The 13042-nt window shown below is 44.1% G+C and overlaps 1 protein-coding gene and 1 long non-coding RNA gene across 2 annotated transcripts in view; one reads left to right on the plus strand and one right to left on the minus strand.

Moving 5' to 3' along the window:
* Positions 1-13042, plus strand: part of KCNIP1 (potassium voltage-gated channel interacting protein 1) — a 331932-nt gene that overhangs the window by 78753 nt on the left and 240137 nt on the right. The gene's annotated exons all lie outside the window — the stretch shown is intronic.
* Positions 4260-12683, minus strand: LOC138850213 (uncharacterized). Its single transcript, XR_011389898.1, has 2 exons — positions 12514-12683; positions 4260-4353 (listed from the first exon to the last, which is right to left on the minus strand). It is a non-coding gene; the product is annotated as an uncharacterized lncRNA (long non-coding RNA).

Below are 13042 nucleotides of genomic sequence, written 5' to 3' on the forward strand. Positions count from 1 at the left end.
AGCAGACTGCCCCAGGCGCTGTGTGAACTTGGGCAGACTGCCTCTGTCTCTGAGCTCTCTAGGGTCAGGGTGTGCTGTGTGGGCTAGCCTTTGACTTTAGTGCCAGGTCCTGAGATCACCTGGTGCTCTGCCTCGCCCACTTCTGCCTTAGCTCTGGTTTAGGTGAGACAGGACCATGTGCCCAAGCCGCCATTTGTCCTTGGCCCTCTCCCTAGTGGTTCAACTGAGTCTCCACACATCCCTCCCCTGGGATCCTGTGAAAGGAACGTGAGTTCCCTCCAGGTGCTCTCTGAATTAGGCGTCCTTTCTCTACGTGCCCAAGGCATGATAAGCGCTCCTGTGCTAACCAATGGTTTACCTTGGATTTATTTGTTTCCTTTCCCCTTTGATACTTGACCCCTTGCAGCCCAGATGGAGTACCACCGCCTAACTCTCCTGAATATCCCCCAGTGACTCACACTCAGAGTGGGAACTCAAGAAGGTAACCCCACCTAGAATGGACTAAGGTGGAGAACAGGGAGAGGGACTTTGTTGTCCCAAATTACTAAATAGAGGGGAACTCAGACCCAGTTAGAGCTAGGTGTTCAATCATGTTCAGGAATCTTTCCGTGTTCTGTCACCTCTTTTCACTCGAGTGGCTTCACTGTCCCTGGGTTTTCCCCCTCAGTCCTTAGCAGCACCAATTATCTGCTATCTCTTTAAAAATCCTCACAGCATTAAGGAGGACTTTCATTGGTTCTTTTTGGTCACATGCCCAACCATGAACCAATGGGGGATGATTCTCTGTGATTGACCAGTTCTAGGTCATGTGCTATTACGTCTGGAGTTAGGGGATGTGTTGAATCTTGCCTCAACCAAAAGGGCAGAGAGGGGTAATTCCTAGGGGGAGAATTGGGAAAATATTTCTTAGCAGGAAGAGGAACAATGGAATAGCGTGATGGAACACTGAGGTATCTGCTCTAGTGCCTTGTTTTTTGTTTTTTGTTGTTGTTGTTGTTGTTGTTGTTTTTGACAGGCAGAGTGGACAGTGAGAGAGAGAGAGACAGAGAGAAAGGTCTTCCTCTTCTGTTGGTTCACCCCCCAATGGCCGGTGCAGCCAGCACACCGCGCTGATCTGAAGCCAGGAGCCAGGTGCTTCTCCTGGTCTCCCATGGGGTGCAGGGCCCAAGCACTTGGGCCATCCTCCACTGCCTTCCCAGGCCACAGCAGAAATCTGGACTGGAAGACGGGAAACCAGGACAGAATGCAGTGCCCCGACTGGGACTAGAACCCGGGGTGCCAGCACCGCAGGTGGAGGATTATCCTAGTGAGCTGAGGCGCCAGCCAAAGGAGCACAGTTCTTAAGATTGGGCCCCTATAGGATAAAAACAGCTTCTTACAGTTCAGACCAACATTTCCCCATCACCACAGCAATCTAGCATCCATGACAAGAAACTGGGATGATTTATTAAGAGGAACAAGTCTACAAACCCAGCACTTGTTCCTTATTCAGCGAGCTATGCTCTCAAGGGTCTGATTCCTCTTGGTTTCTTGCCTGATAGTGAAGCCCTGGCAAACTGCATTACTTTCCTATTGCTGCTGTAATAAATTACGACTCACTTCATGGATTAAAACAACAAAGTGTGTTAACCCTAGAGTTCTGAAGGTCCAAATTCTGCTATGGGCGCTAGCAGTCTGAAACCTGGGTGTCAACGGGGCCACGCTCCTGGAGGCTCTGAAAAAGAATCAGTTCCTCTTCTTTTTCCACCTGTCAGAGGTTGCCTTCATTCCTTCGCTCACGGCCCCCCTTCTCCATCTTTCAAGCCGACACACAGTCTTCAAATCCCTCCTTGAGTCTCACTCTTCTACCACCCTCTTCCACGTGTGAAGGACCCTGTGGTTACACTGAGTCCACTTGGATAATCCAGTGTAGGCTCTCCTTCTTCAAGTCAACTGATCAGCAGTCTTAACTCCATCTGCTGCCTTGATTGTCCTGCCGTGTAACACTGTTCTCAGGTTCCAGGGACTGGGACATGAGTGGCTTCTGCTGTCCACAGGCACTGGTAGAATTTTAGATGAATACAGACTTTCTCAAAAACCTGTGGCTAGCATCAGCAAATCAAAAGCACGGTATAATTATCCAAGTACATGATCTAAGTCACATCTAGGAGAAGGTTAAGATAAAACTTAAACATTTTAGAACAGAAAGAAATAGTGTAACCCAGTAGCACACATCAGGAGCTTAAAGGCACTGGGGACACCTGATCTTGGAGAACAGAGATCTTATCCGAGGGGATAGGAATCGGGATGTCCCATCCTTTAAGTGGGGCCTCCATTGTACTGCCCCTGATTCTGCTGAGGCATCAAGGTCTGCCATGTCAGGCTCCCTCAGCACTTTCGCCTCTCCTCCAAAGGCTGCTAAATCCATCAGGATGGTGGAAGAGCAATGCCATTTCCCTTAGGCTACAGACCAGAAGATGTGAAGGGGGTGGGGGGAGAGAAATCAGGTGTGAAATTGCAGCCCTGAAGTACGCACCGTGTCATCCCAATATGAAACACAAATTGCTTCTGGAAGGGTTACATTAATGGCCAACGAAGGGAGACCAGATGTGTGGAGGACAAATCTATTTTCAGAGGCTGCTTAGGTTCTCCTGGTCCCACTGACTCAGACCTTGGGGAAAGAATGGCTGCTCACGGTGGGGATTACTCACGTAGGATGTGACTGCTGTTCCTTCCACATCATAATCCTGAGATTTCAACGTGGAACCTTGACCTTGACTCACTCTGTTCCTTAACCATCTCCAGCACTGCTCCCTCCTTGTACCTTCTCCAATATTTAGAAGAATTACTGGCCAGCACCACCCCTCACTGTTCTAATCCTTTCCTATTGCTGCCTTTCCTATTGTGCGGCGCTGGCACCCTGGGTTCTAGTCCCAGTTGGGGCACTGGATTCTGTCCCGGTTGCTCCTCTTCCAGTCCAGCTCTCTGCTATGGCCCAGGAAGGCAGTGGAGGATGGCCCAAGTGCTTGGGCCCTGCACCCGCATGGGAGACCAGGAGGAAGCACCTGGCTCCTGGCTTCAGATCCGTGTTGCTCCAGCCATAGCGACCGTTTAGGGGGTGAACCAACAAAAGGAAGACCTTTCTCTCTGTCTCTCTCTCTCTCTTACTGTCTAACTCTGCCTGTCCAAAAAAAAAATTACTGAGAACATGGGTATGAAGAGGTATTATCACCTCGAAAGAAGTTCACCATTGAGAAAATAGCCCAGGTAGATGGGAGTTGCCCTGGAACTCACAGCCGGGTTCTCATGTTCTCTGGTTGAACACAAAAAATTTCCCAGTGCATCAACATCAGACGAGGCTACTGTCACCATTAAGGAGCAAGACCAAAGCAGGGTCACTCCATGGTCATGTCTGAATGCAGATGAAACACGAATGCTGTCAAGATCACAAAGCAACCAAACATTCCCCTTTTCCAACTAACATGAATGACTACTGTCTGTTTATCAATGACAGTGTTAGGCCTACATTGTGCCCCCCAGTTTACAGATATAGTTCATAAAGATACCTCATTATAGAACAATTCCACTGCCTGGCAACACCTAGACAGAACCCTCCCCAAAGTCACCTACCACATGCCCAAGCCTTGTAACAAGTTTTTCCCAAGATCCTCTCTGGGGGACACATCACTGCTCCCCAGCATACACATTCTTCTCCCTGCAACATTTCCATTAACCCAACTTTGTTGGTGTTACCTTGTTGCTGGAACTCTGAAATTTTAATGAAGAATTTTAAAATTTTGCAAACTAATTGATGGTAAGGAATACATTTCTGATAGCATGTGTGAGAGTAGACAGCCTTGAATGTACTGAAGTTGGGTCGCTGTATCCACAAGTTCTGCATCTGTGAACTCAACCAAACACAGACTGAAAATGCCAAAAACATTGCGTCAGAACTAAACACATATAGACTTTTTTGGTTATTATTCTTTCAAAGTATAATGACCACTTACATAGTATTTATGCTATATTGGGTGTCATAACTAATCTAGAGATGATGTAAAATTAACAGGAGGCTGTGCATCAGTTATATGCAGATACAGAGGGATCTTCAAAATGTACATGGAAAATGATGGCATGAAAAAAACTAAATAACTGTGCATGGATTTCAAGAGGTTTTTGCACCGAAATAAACTTCCAGTTCTGCTCTCCCATGGACTCCTTGAAGCAAACCTCAACAATACCATTTTCTGTAAGAGACTTGACCATCTGCAGACTTGGGGGAGGTTCCTGGAAACAGTCCCCGTGTGGATGCTGAAGGCAACTGTGGGAGATTTCTGGAGATGGACTTGCTTCAGGTTCCCCTAGATGGTGTCTCTGGGAGAGAGGGGGGGGGAGAGAAAGAGAGAAGAGAGAGAAGAGACAGACAGAGAGAGAGGAGCTGGGGAGGGCGAACAGAAGCTATGCTGTCCTGGTATCTGTGAGTGGGTATACTTCACCCTGGAGGACACCAGCTACCATTCCTTGAAGAAGGAATGTCCTCACTGGATGATCATGGCTCCTCCTGGTGGGGAAGGGCACAGAACAAACGTTGTCTACCCAGGAGCAGCTCTGTCCAGGGCCTTAGCTGGGGCTGTTGTTGCGGCCCGGGAACCATCTGTAGAGCCATCTTGAGGAACGGCTAGCAGTGCCAGCCCAGGCCAGCAGACACTGCAGGGACTGCAGCTCCAGCCCCCATCCTGCTTCCTGGGGGCAGACCCAGCAGCTGGGGCTGAGACCAGAACAGACGTGGGCTTTGAGTGGGGCTTAGAGCCACAGCACGTGGCGACGGGCTCTTCCTGACAGGGGCTGGGTAATGCATTGAATCGCCCTGACAGAGGCAGAATGCCGGCAGATGTGAGCTGTGGAGGATGATTAATGCTTTCTTCAGACACTCAGAGAATCTTTATCAGCACGATTGAAGTCAAGGGGAGGCTTCTCCCCCGCACGTGGTGCGAGAGGCTGCAGAAAATCTAACAGGAAACAGAGGATTCAGGGGGCAAGGGGGATCTCAAATCTCTCGTCAATTTCCACCTGCAGTGAGGGCCAGGGTGTTAGAAACATTGGCAAAAGCCAGAGATGACTCCAGAGAGGGACATTAGGCCAGGCCTGATCATCGCTTCCGGGCTCTTGTCACATCCACAGGCTGAGCAACATCTGGGGCCTTGAAGCTGTCCCCCTTCCCCGGTGCCTCCCGGAAAAGCAGCAGTTCTTGTTGACAGCTCTTATCAAATCGGCCTTTTCCTGTTTCTTCTCTCCCCCAGCCCCCCCCCCCCTCCACCGGAGCATCATCGCTGACAAGTTAAGGCACTGTTATCTGTCAGTTATTTATCTGAGTAATTTCTTGATGAGATTGCAAATATAATTGAATTTTCTGGAAACGATGAATTCAGATGAGGCGACAATAGAGGAAACGTCGTGATTAAGGAATTGTTATTCAGTCGTGTACATCATTACCACCCAGAATCCATCACCGGAGCCCGCACAGATGGAGTTGCTGAACTATGATTATGCTTTAGAAAATGAAAGGGGACAAATCTAAAAAGGCGATAAAACAAATTAGAAGCCTTCTTGAGGGACAGGATTATTACTGATTAAGTATATTTGGCATCAAAAATGTGCTAGCACTTTGGCAGTTTAAATTATACATTCGGGCAGTCAACATTTTTGCCGGTCTCAAAATTCTTTGTTATTTTGGTCTTCTAATCACATCCCCCTTCACCCTCCAAATTGACAGTTTGAAAGAACGTTAGAAATGATCTTTTCTGAAAGAGCGTTTGCTCTCAAAATGCATGTACACACAGCTGCCATTAAAAGGATATCGCCTCGTCACTTAGCTTCTCAATTTAACTTTAAAGGAAAGTTCCCGTAGTAGGGAAGTGGCCTCTATTTCAGTGAAATGGTCTTTCTAATGTCTCTCAATGAGCTGTTTCGTGCTGAGGGAAGGGGGGAAGCAGTGCGCAGATATCTGCAGCTGCCATGCCACCAGAGCCTACAGGTGCACCGCCAGCACCATCTAGGGATCTAAAGGAACCTTCAGCACAGCTCTTGAAGAGCACTCCAGCAGAAGTAGTAGACAGACCCAAAATTAACTACTGGTGATCCCTGGCTTCTAGTAGGTAGGCTTTTATAAAAAAATTTATTTGAAAGGCAGAGTTACAGAGAGAGAGGGACACACACACACACACACACAGAGAGAGATGGAGACAGAGAGATCTTCTATCTGCTGGTTCACTTCCCAAACAGCACAAAAGCCAGGCTATTCCAGGCCAAAGCCAGGAGCCAGGAGCTTCATCTGGGTTTCCCTCTTGGATGGCAGCAGCCATCTTCCACTGCTTTCCCAGGCACATTAGCAGGGAGCTGGATAGGAAGTAGAGCAGCTGGGACATGAACCAGTGTCCATACAGGATACCAGTATTGCAGGTGGCAGCTTAACCCAAGGCACTGTAATGCCAGCCCTATCTATTCTTTTATATAATATTCTCCACTTGAAGATAGATGACATCTTTGACTTGCTTCTAATCCAAAGAACATGGCAAAGGCAACGAGGTGTTTCTCTGTGATCATATTACATTATATGACTCTGTTATGCTAGAATATTCACGCTACCTCTTTTCCTAACTGACTTGAGAAAGTATGCAACCACATGAAGAATTCCGCACAGCAAGGAGTTTAGATGGTGAGGGTAGCCACTTCTTGAGACAGAAGTCTTTGATTCTACAGGAAACAAATTCTGTCATCATCCTGCCTACGCTTGGAACCAGAGTCTTCTCAAGTTGAGCCTACCATGTAGAATCCAAACCAGCCAATACTTTGACTGCAGCTTGATATACTTAGAGAGGAGGACACAGCCAAACTGTGCCCATCCCCCTGACCCAATGTGACATAATAAAGATATATTACTCTATGCAAAGTGAGAAGCTAGGAAGGTTGACTAAGGTGAGAATCCAATCCATTGTCAGGAGAGTGACCTTTGTTCCTAGAATAATCCATGCTTTCTGTAAGAAAACTTCTGCAGCCTTAGAAGGTCATTTCTTTCTCACCACACCCAAATTTCTTTAAAATCCTGGAAGAAGAGCATGTGTTTTCATGATTGGCATATGGAATTGAGTATAATTAACTCAGAGGAGGTGGGAGGACAGAAAAAGTGAAATTTTGATACACATACAAGGGATTGCTTCCAATTTACAATGAGTAATCTAGAAAAGGGGGTAGGTGTTGTTATGGTTTGAACATGATTTGTACCTCCAAAAACTCATGCTGCAGCTTGCACCCCAATAAGATGGTGTTGTGAGGTGGGCCAAAGGTAAGTGCTTGAGTCATGGCAGCAGCACCCTCATGAACAGGTTGATGCTACCTTATCTCATGGATTACTTACAGCATGAGAGCTTGTTATAAAGTGAGCCTGGTCTCTATTCTCTCTCTCTCTCGCTCTCCCTCTCCCCTCCCTTCTCTCTCAAATATGTGTTTCTCTTCCACTAGCCCTCACCTTTCCTTTAATACTTTTTCACCATGACTTGAAGCTGCACAAGGCCCTCACCAGAGGCTGAGCAGATGCCAGCACCATGATCCTGAACTTCCCAGCCTCTAGAACCATGAGCCAAAATAAACCTCCTTTCTTTCTAAATGACTCATCTCAGGTACTGTGTTATAGCAACAGGAAGGGGACCAAGACAGGTGTCAAGTATAGCAAAAGTACAGAATTAAACCTAAATGGAAGCAAATTCCTGGAAACGACTTTGACTCAAGGTTTTATGTTATCCGAGACCCTCATTTATGACTTCAAAGAAGCTTGATGCCCTGGTGACCTGTTTTCCATTCTCTGACCCACATATGCTGAAAATTAAGGACTTAGGTGAGAATGTTAGAAAACCTCTTGATGACCTTCATGGAAAGATACTAAATTTTACCTGATAAAATCTTGAAATCTTGCCTGTAGCTTTCCAAGAAAAGTGAGTAGGCAGTTGGAAATGTTTCAGAATTGTGAATGCTTTGTTACATTCAGGACTCGTTAAGCTGTGTAATTCTGGAATCTGTGCAACAGACTTCTGTGTAAACATAAAGAACTGACTATTTTTAAAAATTGTCTAATCTGTGTATTCCTTTGATGTTCCTGTTACTTTTCTCCTTACTACAAACTTCGATGAAGTTTTAAAATAAATTGCTCTTAAAAAAGACAGAGAGTGATCTGGAGTAACTATACTGAAAAAAAAAAAAAAAGAGACTGCAAAGCAAAAATGTTACTACAGATGAAAATGGACATGTTATGATTATACAGTTATCAAAACATTAGGAATGTATGATAATTATAAACATATATGCCCTTAACAATAGAATACCAAAATACATAAAGCATAAACAAAGCTGATGAATTTGAAGGGATAAATACATAGGTCAACAATACTTAGATTTTAATTCTTCACCTTCGGTAATAGATAGAGCAACTACACATAAAACAACAAGAAAATGGAATATTGAACAACACTTTAGAAGGATCAAAGTATATGTAATATATTCCTTGGCCACAGAGAATAAAATTAGAAATAAATTTTGGAAACTCACAAATATATCAAAATTTTAAAACATACTTATAAGCAAACAATTAGTCAAAGGACAAATCACAGGAGCAATAAAATACCATGAAATAAATGAAAATGAACACACAATATAAAAACATTCATTCAATATAGCTAAAGGAATGCTAAAAGGAAAATTTATAGCTGTAAGTGCCCTTATTAATAAAAAGGCAGAATTTAAATAAATTACATAGCTTTTCACCTTAACACATGGGAAAGAGAAGAGCAAGCTAAACCTAAAACAAAAGAAAGGAAGGAAATAATAAAGATTAGAGTGGAAATTAATGGAACTGAGAATGGAAAAACAAGAAGAAACAATCAATGAAACAGAAAAGTCTCTTTTACAAGGTCAGTAACACCAACTAGCGTCTAGCTAAATTACCAAGAGAAGGACACTTAAATTACCAGAATCAGGAATGAGTGAAAGGGACATTACCATGAACCTAGAAATAAAAAGAATTTTAGAATGAACGCTTGTGTGCCAACAAATTGAATAACAGAAGAATTAGACAAAATCTTAGAAAGAATAAACTGCAAAAATTGACTCAGAAAGACATAGAAAATCTAAATAGGCATAAAAAAGAGATTGAATTAGTCTTTAAACTCCCACAAAGAAATGCCTACGCCCAGACGGCTTCACTGGTAGCTTCTACAGAACATTTAAGGAAAAATCGACACCAGCTTTTTATAAACCTTTCTAAAAAAATAAAAGAACACTTCCCAACTCAATTTATGAAGCCAATATTACTCTACATCACCATACAAAGCCATGACAAGGAAACTACTTATCAACATTGCTTATGAATCCAGCAGTTTATATATATATATATATAAAGATTTATTTATTTATTTGCAAGTCAGAGTTACACAGAGAGAATGGAGAGGCAGAGAATGAGAGCAAGAGAGAGAGAGAGAGAGAGAGGTCTTCCATCCACTGGTTCACTCCCTAATCGGCCCCAACAGCTGGAGCTGCGCCGATCCGAAGTCAGGAGCCAGGAGCTCTTTCCAGGTCTCCCACGTGGGTGCAGGGGCCCAAGGACTTGGGCCATCTTCCACTGCTTTCCCAAGCCACACCAGAGAGTTGGATCGGAAGTGGAGCAGCCAGGACTTGAGCTGGTGCCCATATGGAATGCCAACACTGCAGACGGCAGCTTCACCCACTATGACACAGTGCTGGCCCCTCCAGCAGTATATTAACAATATAAACAAACAACCAATTGGAACTCATCCCATTAATACAAAGTTAATTTAATACCTGAACATTAACTAATATACTATTTTTAAAAGGACAAAAAAATGCACGATCGTCTTATTAGATGCAGAAAAAAACATTTGACAAAATCTAATGTGCCTTCATGATAAAAAACATGAAGCAAAACAGAAACAGAAAGGAGTAGCCAGATTTTCAACCAAAACCCCACACCTAATAAACAAATCATACCATAGGAGGGTGGCTTACAACGAGCAGCCATTTATTTCTCATGGTTCTAGAAAACCATAGAACAGCTTACAAGCAAGACATTTCCTTCTCAGGTTCTGGAGAACAAATCAAGGTGCCGGCAGATTCCGCATCTGCTGAGGGCCCTCTGCCTGGTTTGTAGATGGTACCTTCCAACTGTGTCCTCTGATGGCGGCAGGGGCAAGGGGGCCCCCTGGAACTCACAGGGGCTCTGCCTGCGTGACCCGATCACCTTCCAAAGCCCACTTCCTAATACCACCACGTTAGGGCTTAGCTCTAACTAACATGGTGTATGGTGACATGGTATTAGAAGGAAACTTTGAGAGCGGTAATCTTGTCATGGCACAAGGAGGGTCAGACCAAATTGTGGTCATGGATAGGCAAGGGCGAGCAGATGAAAACACACGTGTGGACCACCCCTCAAAGCAGTTTTAGTCTGGGCCAGGAAAAGCACAGAGGAAGGCAGCTAATGGGGCCCGGGAGTCAAAGCTGTTTGTTTTTAAGAGAGGCTGATGCAAAGTATCCAAGCTGAGAGGAAACTATTAAATATATAGGAGAGACAAGAACAGTACTGATTAGGCACAGAGGGACCTGGGCGGATGACAATCAGAAGTAGTGGTTTGGGCCTTTGCTGGGAGAGTGACAGGAGGGAAGCAGAGGCAGGCGTGATGTATGGAGGCAGCAAGCATGGTTCAGGGAGCAGAGTGAGAAACTTCCATGCCCACATTTCTTTAGAATAAAGGGCGTGGGGGCCGGTGCTATGGCCTAGCAGGTAAAGCCGCTGCCTGCAGTGCTGGCCTCCCCTATGGACGCAAGTTTGAGACCTGGCTGCTCCACTTCTGATCCAGCTCTCTGCTATGGCCTGGGAAAGCAGTGGAGGATGGCCCAGGTCCTTGGGCCCTTGCACCCACGTGGGAGACCTGGAAGGAGCTCCTGGCTCCTGGCTCCTGGCTCCTGGCTTAGGATCCGTGCAGCTCCGGCCGTTGCGGCCAACTGGGGAGTAAACCAGTGAATGGACCTCTCTCTGTCTCTCTGTCTCTGTCTCTCTCTCTTTCCGCTTCTTCCTCTCTCTGTGTGTAACTGTGACTTTCAAGTAAAATAAATGGATCTTTAAATAAATAAATAAACAAATAAAATAAAAATAATAAAAAAAGAGTAAGGGGCGTGATTGAGACAGGATCATGGGTAAGCACCTGTGAACTCAGAAGAGTTAGAATTAAATGGAAATGTAGAACAGATTCATAGCTTCAGCATTAAGATGCTTGTGCTTTGAAACAAGCTATATTTGTGCACTTGACATGTTTAAGAAAATGTGCCCTTTTGTATTAGTAGATAAACTTTCCTTTCTAATGTGAAACATTTAATTGAACAATTAATTCCAATGTCAGGTTCTAAGTTGAAATCTAACTGCATTTAACTAAGTATTGGAACCTATAAAATAATTTAAGCTTTGCCATATTTGGACATTTAATGAATTAGATTTATAATAGTTACTTAAATATTTGAGAAGTTTTGTTAGACAATTGAAGTACTTAAAAAGGAATTCAAATATATTAAGTCTATAAGTGCATTTTACAATGTTTAGAGCAATTTAATTAAACACATTTGTAAATGAGATGAAACATTTCTCAAAGGTCCCCTTAAAAGTGATTGTAAAATTTTGCTAGACTTATAAATAAATAATAAGATTTGTAAGCTGAATTCCAAAGTTTATGGAGGGGCATGGGTCTGTACAAATTTGTAACTTTAACAAACTGAATACTAATTTTGAAAACCAGGGAATACTTTGATCAATATTTTTGGTGCTCAAGAGCTGCCCTGGAGGGCATCAAATTAATGCTTTTTATAATTAATAAAGAAGCATGTGGTTATGTTTTTTAAAAATTCAGCCAGTGTAGGAGAAAGGTACACCCTTGGACCATTCCCCAGAGGTATCCATCACTACAAGTGCCCCACAGACGCTCCCGGAAACTGTCTTTGTAAACACACATCATCTATCTCCCACTCTGTTTTCACACTGTGAGATTATTTCTGTGTCTAATATCCTGTTCTGCTTTTTTGCTTAATAATATGTCTTAAAATATTCTTGTATCTTAATACGTTCATGTCATGTATAGAACTACAGATGTAAATCCTCCCCTCCGTCCCTCACACTCCACCCCCAGGCCCTGGCTCAACATCTGTCACTGCTCCCACTGTCTCCACTCTCTCTCCCCACACCCACCCCAAGCCCCTTTGCACACAGGAATGGGACCAATGACCTTCGCATTGCCAAATCCACCAGAGGTCTCTCTGTTCTACTCCTCTTGATTTCTGGCTTTTGATGCTTTGCGTGTTCTCTTTCTTGATACACGCCCTTCTGTGGGCTTCCCACTTTCCCTACCTCGTCCCACCACTCCACTACCTTCTACTCTTAGATCCTCTCCTACCTGGCCATTGTATCACAAGCACCTCAAAACTCACCCCTGAGTTGTCCCAGCATTTTCTTGACTCAGTGGCAGCCACCCCAGGGCTCCAGCTAGTGCCTCAGTGTAGATGACCCACCCGTGGGTATTTTCCATCCCTGACATCTCCTTCGGGCTCTGGAGAGATTCAAATAACTACAGTCATGCATTGCTTAGCCACAGGCATGGTTTCTGACACATGCATCATTAGGTGATTTGATATTGTGTGACATCATATAGCACCCTGACACAAACTGAGATGTCTGTGATGTCACTAGGTGATTATAATCTTTTTTTCTAAGCCAAGTTGGTTGCTGTTTTTTGGTTTTTTTTTTTGTTGTTGTTGTTTTTATTTTTTATATTTTATTTTATTTAATGAACATAAATTTCCAAAGTACAGCTTATGGATTACAATAGCTTCCCCCCCATTACTTCCCTCCCACCCACAACACTCCCCTCTCCCACTCCTTCTCCCCTTCCATTCACATCAAGATTAATTTTCAATTATCTTTATATACAGAAGATCAATTTAGCATATATTAAGTAAA

Source organism: Oryctolagus cuniculus, chromosome 6 (assembly GCF_964237555.1).
Source record: "Oryctolagus cuniculus chromosome 6, mOryCun1.1, whole genome shotgun sequence".
NCBI lineage: Eukaryota > Metazoa > Chordata > Mammalia > Lagomorpha > Leporidae > Oryctolagus > Oryctolagus cuniculus.